Consider the following 10,860-nt stretch of genomic DNA (forward strand, 5'->3'; position numbering starts at 1 on the left):
ATCTGACACATGTGCGGTGGGGTAGACTGTTGTCAATATGCTGCATGGTGATTAGGGAACATGGTAATTAGTTCACACGAATGATTGTAATTAGTGTTATTTGTACAAAGAGTCATTTTTAAACGCTTGTTTTCCTCTTTTCATTTTGAGTTCTCCAGTATTTGGAATCTGAATCTAAATCACTATTTACTTCCATTCCATGCTCTGTTTTCTGTCCAAATGCTCATATGTACCATTCTTCAGGGCAAAGCCCCCTGTTCCCCCAGCATTTACCCTGCACTGTCTTGTCATACAGTGTTTCTGACACTTCATCTTTGTGGTTCTGTTCTCCCTTCAGCATTCCACTCCCTGCACCAAATGTTCTGGGCAGTGAAACTTAGTACTAAGGGGCTTTGATTTATGTTCCATATTCTCACATGGTTGGGAATTCCAGGGAAAACTGAGGGTAAAGGACAGGGGAGGGTCCTGTGAAAATGTTCTCTGAAGTTCAATAGCACACCAAGGGCAGGGCAGTGTTAGCAACCACCCCCAGAAATAGGCAATGTCTGTAGAGAAGTGGAAAACAAAATGGACTGAAAATGATTTGGCTTTTTATTTTCACCATGGAAGAGCAATTATTTTTTTAAAAATATTTTATTATTATTCTATTACAGTTATCCCAATTTTTCCCTTATGCCCCTCCTTTTCCCAGGACACCCCCTCTCCCACAGTCAATTCCCACACCACTACCCATGTCTGTAGGTCATTTATATGTGTTCTCTGACTAATCCCTTCCTCTTCTTTCCACCATTACCCCACTGCACACTCCCTTCTGTCTACTGTTAGACTCTTTCATTTCTTCATGCCTCTGGTTCTTTTTTGCTCATTATTTTATTCATTAGACTTTTCTTATAAATGAGATCATGTGGTATTTGTCTTTCACCACCTGGCTTATTTCACTTAGCATAATATTGTCCAGTTCCATGCATGCCATTGCAGAAGATAGGAGTTCCTTCTTTCTTTCTGCTGTGTGGTATTCCATTGTGTAAATGCACCAAAGTTTTTGACTCACTCATCTACTGATGGGCACTTAGGCTGTTTCCAGCACTTGGCTATTATAAATAATGCTGCTATGAACATAGGGGTGCATAAGTCCTTTGAATTGATGCTTCAGGATTCTTAGGGTATATTCTCAGCAGTGGAAACACTGGGTCAAAAGGCTGTTCCATTTTTCATTTTTTGAGGAAACTCCATACTGTTTTCCACAGTGGCTGCACCAGTCTGCATTTTCACTAACAGTGCACTATGGTTCCCTTTTCTCCATATCCTCACCAGCACCTATTGTTTGTTGATTTATTAATGATGACCATTCTGACCAGTTTGAGGTGATACCTCATTGCTATTTAAATCAGGTCCTTGGCTCTTTTTTTTTTTTTTTTTAATTGGATCATTTGTCTTCCTGGTGTTTAGTCATATGAGTTCTTTATGTATTTTGGAGATCAAACTCTTGTCTGATGTATCATGGCAAATATGTTCTTCCATACAGTCATTTCCTTTTCAATTTGATTTAGTCCCTTTTGTTTATGTTTTCCCTTATTTCCATTGCCCTTGGAGATATAATGGCAACAGTATCGCCATGTGGGATAACTGAAATTTTACTGCTTATGCTTTCCTCTAGGACTTTATGGTATAAAAACTTATAATTAAGTCTTTTATCCATTTTGAGTTTATTCTGGTGTATTAAGTAATTTGATGGTTTAGTGTCATTTTTTGCATGTACCAGTCCAGTTCTCGCAACATTGTTTATTGAAGATGCTATTTTTACTTCAATGTATGCTCATGTTCCCTTTGTCAAATATCAGTTGACCATAGAGATGTGGGTTTATTTCTGGGCTCTCTGTTGAGTTCTATCGATATATGTGTCTGTTCTTATGCCAGTACCATACTGTTTTTATTATCATGGCTTAGTACACTTTGATAACAGGTATTGTGATTCCTCCTACTTTGTTCTTCTTTCTCAGGATTCCTGAGGTTATTTGGAGTCTTTTTTTTTGTTCTATATGTCTTTGAAATATTTCTTCTAGATCCGTGAAATATGCCACTGCTATTTTAATAAGAATTGTATTGAATCTATAGATTAGTTTGGGTAGTATGGACATTTTAGTGATGTTAATTCTTCCAATCCATGAACACAGTATATACTTCCATTTATTTGTTCTTCTTTTATTGCTTTCTTAAATGTTCTATAGTTTTCCAAGTACAGGTCATTCACCTCCTTTATTAAATATATTCCTAGGTACTTTATTTTTTTGTTGTTGCTATAGTAAATGGGATGTTTTCCTAGTTTCTCTTTGTGATAGTTCATTGTTGGTGTACAAAAATGCCATTGATTTCTGAATATTGACTTTGTATCCCACTAATTTGCTGAATCAGGTCAAATTGTTTTTTTGCTAGAGAGTATAAGGTTTTCCATGTACACTATCATGACATCTGTAAATAATGACAGATTTACTTCCTCCTTTCCAATTTGGATGCATTTTGTTTCTTTTTGTTGCCTGATCACTGTGGCTAGGACTTCTAATACTTCATTGAATAGAAGTGGTGAAAGCGGGTACCCTTGTGTGGTTCCTGATCTTAGTGGGAAAGCTTTTAGTTTTTGCCCATGGAGTATGAGGTTGTCAGTAGGTTTCTTGTACATGGCCTTTATTATGTTAAGATATGCTCTTTCTATTCCCACTTTGCTGAGTGTTTTTATCATCAGTGGGTACTGGGTTTTATCACATGCTTTTCCAGCATCTATTGATATGATCACATGATTTTTGTCATTCATTTTGCTTATGTGGTGTATTACATATATTGATTTGCAAATATTGTACCATCTTGCATCCCTGGGATGAATGCCACTTGATCGTGGTGTATGATCTGTTTAATGTATTGCTTGATCTAGATTGCCAATATTTTGTTGAAGATTTTAGCATCTATGTTCATCAGAGATACTGGTAATGTTTTTCTTTGTTGTGTCTTTATCTGGTTTTGGAGTTAGGATAATATTGGCCTAGTAAAAAGTTTGGGAGTCTTCTTGTTTCTTGAATTCTTTGGAATGGTTTGAGAATGATAGGAGTTAGTTCTTCTTTGAACGTTTGGTAAAATTTGCCTGTGAAGTCATTCAATCCAGTACTTTAGTGTGCCAGGAGTTTTTTGGTTACTATTCAATTTCACTAGTTATTATTGGTTCATTCAGGCCTTCTGCTTCATCTTGATTCAGTTTTGGAATATTGTATGTTTCTAGAAATTTGTCCATTTCACCCAGGTTATCCAATTTCTTGAGATATATTTGTTCATAGTAATTTCTTATAATCCTTTGTATTTCTGTGGTATTAGTTGTAACATCTCCTCTTTCATCTCTGATTTTATTTATATGGGTTCTTTCTATTTTTTTCTTGATGAATCTGGTTAAAGGTTTGTCAATTTTTTTTCTTTTCAAAGAAATTGCTCCTGGATTCATTGATCCTTTGAATTGTTTTTTGTTTTGTTTTTAGTCCCTATAACAATTAATTCCACTCTTATCTTGATTATTTCCTTCCTTCAACTTGATCTGGAATTTATTTGTTCTTATTCCTCTAGTGCTTGTGGATGTAGGGTTAGGTTGTTTATTTGAGATTTTTCTATCCTATTTGGTAGGTTTCTATTTTGATGGGCTTCCCTCTCAGGATGACCTTCACTGTGTCCTATAGATTTTGGGTTGTTGTGTGTTCATTTTCATGTTTTTACAGATATTTTTTTATTTCTTCCTTGATCTCATTTTAACCCATTCATTATTTAATAACACGTTATTCAGTCTCCATGTATTTGCAAGATTTTGAGTTTTTTCCTTGAGGTTAGTTTCTAGTTTCAAGCCATTGTGATCCAAGAATATGATTGATATATCAGTTTTCTTGAATTTGTTGAGGCTTGTCTTGTGTCTGATCATGTGTTCCATCTTTGAAAATATTCAATGTGCATTTGAAGAGAATGTATATTGTCCTTCTTTGGGGTGAAATATTCTGTAAATATCAATTAAGTCCATTTGATCTAGAGTGTTGTTCAGTGCCACAATATCCTTGTTGGTTCTTTGTTTGGAAGATATATCCATTGTTGATGGTGGGGTGTTAAAAATCCCCTACAATGACTGTATTGCTGTCAGTCTCTTTCTTGTAGGAAGGCAATCTCTTCCAAGATTTTCCTTATGTATTCAGGTGCTTCTGTGTTGGGTGCATATATGTTTACAAGGACTATATCCTCTTGTTGGACTACTCGTGTAAGTATTATGTAGTGACCTTTTTCTGTCTTCTATTATGACCTTTTCTTTAAGTCTATTTTGTCTGATATAAATACTGCTACCCCAGCTTTTTTTTTTTTTAATGTCAATTTGCTTGGAATATTTTTTCCATCCACTCACTTTCATCCTGTGTAGATCTTTTGTTCTGAGGTGGATCTCTTTTAGATAGAATATATGTGGGTCATGTTTTCTTATCCATTCAAGTACCCTATGTGTTTTGATTGGATCACTTAATCCATTTACATTTAAAGTTATTATTGATAGTTATTACTTCATGCCATTTTCCCCCTTTGTACTTGTGTTCCTCTCTCTTGCTCTCTTTTTTCCCTGGGAAGCACCTTATTTTGCATTCTGTTTTAAATGAGAGCCTTGCTGGGTAGAGCAGTCTTGTGTGCGGCATTTGCTTTTCATTACTTGGAATATTTTGTGTCATTCCCTTCTAGTTTGTAGTGTTTCTATTGATAAATCAGTTGATAGCCTTATCAGATGTCCCTTGTATGTTACTAGTTGTTTCTCCCTTGCTGGGTTTAGGATTCTCTCTTTGTCTTTAAATTTTGCCTTTTTAATTATGATGTGTCTTGGAGTGAGCCTCTTTGGATTTATCTTGATTGGAACCCTCTGTACTTCCTGGAATTGCATGAATTTTTCTCTCACCAAGTTAGGGAAGTTATCTGTCATTACCTTTTTAAACAGGTATTGTATCCCTTGTTCCTTTTCATTCTCTTCTGATATCCCTGTGATGTGAATATTATTGCTTTCATGTTGTCTTGCAGCTCCCTTAAAGCATCTTCATTCTTTTGGAATCTTTTGTTATTTTGTTGCTCTGACTGGGTGTTTCTTTCTACCTTGTCTTCTAACTCACTGATTTGATCCTCTTGTTCATCTAGCTTGCTTTTAATTCCTTCTAGTGTATTCTTCATTTCCAATATTGTGTTCTTCATTTCCTCCTGGCTCTTATTCATAGTTTCTATGTCCTTTTATATGCTGATATAGTTCTCTCTAAGTTCCTTGTAGCTCCCATAGAGTTCCTTGTAGTTCTCACTGATTTCTTGAGCATCCTTATAACCATTATTTTGAACTCTACATCTGATAGATTTCTTGCCTCAATTTCATTTAGCACCCTTTCTGGGAATTCCTCCTTTCCTTTCAATTGGGGGTTGTTTTTTGTGTCTCCATTTTAGGTAACTCTTTTTGTTTCTTTCTGCATATTGGATTGATCTTCTTTGACTCCCTATCTTTGTGGGGTGACCTTCTGTGATAGGAGACCTGTGGGACTCGGTGCAGTTTCCTTGATCTCTTGAGCTGGATACACTTTATGCCATTTATGTGTGTTCTATTATTATAGTGTTGTTTTGGTTGTTTTGGGGTCATTCTTTGGTAGGTTCTTCCCTCTGGCTGGCTGACTAAGAGTCACACCACCCACTATATCTTGTATGCTGTTGTACAGCTGCTGCCAGAACAAAATAAAACCACCCAGTTACAAAACCCATACCGACAAAAATACACCCTAACCACAACCATACTATCAACACAAATGTCCAAATATTAATAAAGGTAGAAGAAAATAAGACTATTATAAGACAGCAAAAATGAATGTGAGATGACTAAGAGAAAGAAAAATGATTTTGAGATGATAGAAGAAGGGTAAGAGAAGGTAATAGAAACAAGGCCACAAAAGAAAGAAAAGAAAATTTACAACACAAAAAAAAAGGAGGGAAGAAGGCAACATGGAATAAGAAAGGGGACATGTATAATGTGCAGTTTAAAAGAAATTTTGAAAATAGTGAAAAAATAGGAACAAAATTGAAGAAAAACAACCACCACAGCAAGATCAGCAACAAATAAGCAAAGATTAATAAAGATGGAAAGAATAAAAAGGAAAAAAGAAAGAAAAAATATTATGAGATGTCTTCAGGAAATAAAAGTGATTTTGAGAGGATAGAGGGAGAAGATATAGTAAGAATAAGGAATAAGAACCTGGCTAAGGTGGGGGGATAAAATTTAAGATGAATAAAAGAAGGGAAGGAGGAAGGCAAAATGGAATAGGAAATAGTAACAGTAAAAATTGGGAGTTGAAATGTAAAAATAGCGAACATCTAGAAATAAAATTGAAGAAATGCAACAACAACCACCATATCAACAACAAAGCAACAAAGATGAATAAATGTGGAGAGAGAATAAAAATACTATAAGAATGGGAAAAAAGTGAGAGGTCATTAATCGCAAGAGAAATGGTTTTGTGAGACTGGAGAGAAGAGAAATAGTAAGAATGTAGAATAGAAACAAGGTGTAGAAAGTGGAAAATAGAAAGAACTGGAGGCTTCCAGCCAAGATGGAGATGTAGGTAGATGTGCTTCACTTCCTCACACAATCTAAAGAATGATAACAATCAATTTATAAACAACAACAACAAAAACCAGAACAGCCAGAAAATTGAACTGTACGAAAGTTCAATAACCAAGGACTTAAAGAAGAATTATTCATCCAGAATGGTGGGAGGGGAAGTGACAGGCAGCCAGGGCAGAGAGGATGTGGCAAGGCTACAGCTGGCAGTCTGGGAGATCCCACATTCATGTGTGGTTAAGCCAGGAATAACAACTGATGAGTGAGACAGACCATGCAACCCAGGGTTCCAGTGTGGGAAACTAAATCCTCAAAACTTTTGGCTATAAAAACCTGTGGGGTTGTGGTGGTAGGAGAAACTTCCAGCCTCACAGGACAGTTCATTGGAGAGACTCACAGGGTCCTAGAATATATACAAGCCCTCCCGTCCAGGGATCAGCACCAGGGCAACACCTGAAAGGGCACAATCTACTTGTGGGGAACCACAGAAGTGACTGCAAGTGGGACAAGAGCCAAGCAAGTGGCATTGTTTTCTCTCTGACCCCTCCTCAATGTGCAGCACCACAACACAGCAAAGAGGGCTGTCCCACCCTGGTAAATACCTTAGGCTCCATCCCTTACAATGTTACAGATGTACCAAGACAAAGAAATATGGCCCAAAGGAAAGAACAGATCAAACCTCCAGAAAAAGAACTAAGTGACAAGGAGCTAGCCAACCTATCAGAGGCAGAGTTCAAAACACTGGCAATTAGGATGCTCACAGAAATGACTGAGTATGGATGCAAAATAGAGAAAGAATTGAAGGCTATGCAAAGTGAAATAAAAAAAAAATATATATGGAACCAACAATGAAGGGAAGGGAACTGGGACTCAAATAAATGATTTGGAACAGAAGGAAGAAATAAACATGCAACCAGGATGGAATGAAGAAACAAGAATTCAAAAAAATGAGGAGAGGTTTAGGAACCTCTGGGACAACTTCAAATGTCCATCTGAATCATAGGGGTGCCAGAAGGAGAAGAGCAAGAAATTAAGAACTTACTTGAAAAGATAATGAAGGAAAACTTCCCCAGTCTGGTGAAGGAAATAGACATGCAAGTCCAGGAAACTCAGAGAGTCCCAAAGGATTTGGATCCAAGGAGTAATACACCAAGACACATTGTAATTAAATTGCCAAAGAGAAAGATAAGGAGAGAATCTTAAAAGCAGCAAGAGAAAAGGAGACAGTTACCTACAAAGGAATTCCCATAAGACTATCAGTTGGTTTTTCAAAGGAAATCTTACAGGCAAGAAGGGGCTAGAAGGAACAATTCAAAGTCATGAAAGGCAAGGACCTACATCCAAGATGACTCTATCCAGCAAAGCTATCATTTAGAATGGAAGGGCAAATAAAGTGCTTCCAAGATAAGGTCAAGTTAAAGGAGTTCATTATCACCAAGCCCTTATTGTATGAAATGTTAAAGGGACTTATCTAAGAAAAAGAAGATTATCAAAACTATGAAGAGTAAAATGACAACAAACTCACAACTACCAATAACTGAATGTAAAAAACAAAAACTAAGGAAACAACTAGAGCAGGAACAGAATCACAGAAATGGAGATCACATGGAGGGTTATCAGTGGGGAAGGGGAGTGGGGAGAATGGGGTAAAAGGTACAAGGAATAAGAAGCATAATTGGTAGGCACAAAATAAACAGAGGTTAAGAATAGTATAGGAAATGGAGAACTTATATGTACGACTCATGGACATGAAGTAAGTGGATGGTGAATGATGGAGGGAGTGGCTGCAGGGTGGGGGGGCAAGGGGAGAAAAAATGGGACAACTGTAATAGCATAATCAATAAAATATACTTTAAAAAGAAAAAGAAAAAGAAAAATAGAATATAAAACAAAGATAAGAAGAGGGAGGAAGAAGGCAAATTGGACTAAGGGGAGAAGTCAAATATGAGATTTGAAATAAAACTAATGTAAAAACATAGTGAAATAATAGGAACAAACTTGAAGAAAAAGCTTTAACAAAAAGTGTTAAAAAGCTATGCCAGAGAAGAAATAACACAAATAACGAAGAAGACCAAGGTAGAATTTGTCTCAGTAGAGTCTAGCATTTGCCACTGTTTTCTCTTCCTGTATCCATCCCTGGCAATGTCAGATAGTGTCCTAGTCTAGCCCTAGGTAGCCTGTTTGAGCTACAAGTGATCCACAGCCTGTGCCTATCTCCTTCAGGCCTGGTTGTTCTTCCCTGTTCTGCATGACCAGCTTTCCATCAGCACAAGGCCCAGGAGTCACGTAATGTCTAAGAGCACTGCAAGTAACACCTCAACCAACTTCCAGAGGGGACCTCTGCTGAGATCTGGAGGGTGGAATCCCTGGGTTACCCCCAGGATCTGCTGTTCAGTTTTCAGGGAAGGTTCTCTCTGCCTCACCCCCGTCTGTCTCACAACTTGGTCTGTCCCAGTTATTTCCAATAATGTATGGTTTCTGATGAATTGGTTGTCTGTTTCCTATGAGTGGCCAATCTGTGTAAAAGGGTCAGCTCTTTCCTGCTTGGGCTGATAGCAGCTCTGTGTGAAAGCCAAGGCTGGGCAGGGCCCTAAACACTCTTTTTGCACCTGTCTCTAATTTCTCTGCTCTGCTGATTTCGGTGGATCAGGGCCCCAGAAACCAGCATAGCTTGTAGTGTCTGATAAAAGTACAGAAAGGGCCTTTTCGGAGCTTCTCCTTCTTTCCCCTGTAGATGTGCACTGAGCAGGGAGCTCTTGAGCCTGGCCTCCCTGATCCACAGAGCCTGCAATCCTGTGGGTGAGGGTGGGCAAGCCTGCCTGTGAGGGGACCTGCCTTGCTGCAATGAGTCTCAGGCACTCAGCCCATGGCCACCCAGTCCCCAGGCTGCCATTCTCATAGGAGACTTAGAGCCAAACTCTGCTGTGTGCAGCCCCCTGCTCACCAGCTGCACTGGGTCTGTTCCCACAGTTACTTTAGCATGCCACTTTCTGTTCTTCCCGTGCAGCTGGATTCAGTGGGGATGAACTGCATTTTCCTTCTGATTTCTTTGTTGGCAGAGTCACTGTGCATGTGAGCATGGAGTCCCTGCCTTGCCACACCTTAGCTTCACTTTTTTAAAAAATCTCTATGTGGTACCCACACTGCTGCCCAGAGCCATGGGCCAGCTCTCCATGTGCTCTACTTCCCCAAAAACCAGAAAGTCTTTCTCAGTCAGGGCTGTCCACAGCCTGTCAGTGCCTGTCCCCACCCCCCAACCCCCCACTGCCCAGTTTTAAGAGACAGAGTTTCTGGAACTCTCCTGGTTGGCGCTGCAGCTGTGGACGTGCTGCTTGCTGTGTGTGTGTGTGTGTGTGTGTGGCCTAAGTCTCCCAGACTTTGTATATCTTTCCAAGTCTGTCCCAGTTATGTTTGGGGGTGTTTCCCTCTGTGGGACCAGGGCCCTCACTCCGGGAGGGGAGGGAGCCAGTAGCCATGCTTTCTGTTCTCATCTCTGCTGCAGGCACCTCACATAGGGCATTTCCCCCTCAACTTATAAAATCGCTTACAGGACAGTGCAAAGTATCCTCTGTACTCCTTGGCTTCAAAAATTCATATCAGTTGAGAGCCTGTTGATTGTTCAGGTCACTTGCCAGAAGATCAGCTGAAACTACGTGCTGAGGGCCCAAGAAAGTGGGCTCAGCTTTCACTTACTCAGCTGCCATCTTTTATCAGGAAGAACAGTTCTGAACACTGTCATTGATTCAATGGTAAAATATTCTTCCTCCCCAAAATCTTTCATCGGTCTAGGTTCTAAACAACTGCTCTGGTTTACTGTTGAGTTTTAATTCTATGCAAGTGAGCTTCAAATAGTGAAATTTTAACTTCATATTTTAAAATATTCATTGGATTCTACAAAAAAAAAAAAGCTAATTCAGAGAATGCCCAGTTATATGATTGCCCCAGACACATGTGAAATCAGCTACACATGCTTGTTTTGAGAGTAAATTTGTCATTCTGCAGAACTGCTGGATCGTATTTCAGATGAAGTTTGTGTGCCCAAACCCCGTGACACTATAGTCTTATGTTTAAACAGTAAATTAAAAATAAAAAAAGAGCACACTGATTGTAAGGACAAAAACAGGAAATTGAATTGCTTCATTCTGCCTTTCTGCTTGACCAGTTGGGCAATTTAATTTTGTTTAAAATTTCTTGATGGCAGGCACATCCGAGTGCTGCTA

This window comes from Phyllostomus discolor, chromosome 1 (assembly GCF_004126475.2).
Source record: "Phyllostomus discolor isolate MPI-MPIP mPhyDis1 chromosome 1, mPhyDis1.pri.v3, whole genome shotgun sequence".
NCBI classification, from domain to species: Eukaryota; Metazoa; Chordata; class Mammalia; order Chiroptera; family Phyllostomidae; genus Phyllostomus; species Phyllostomus discolor.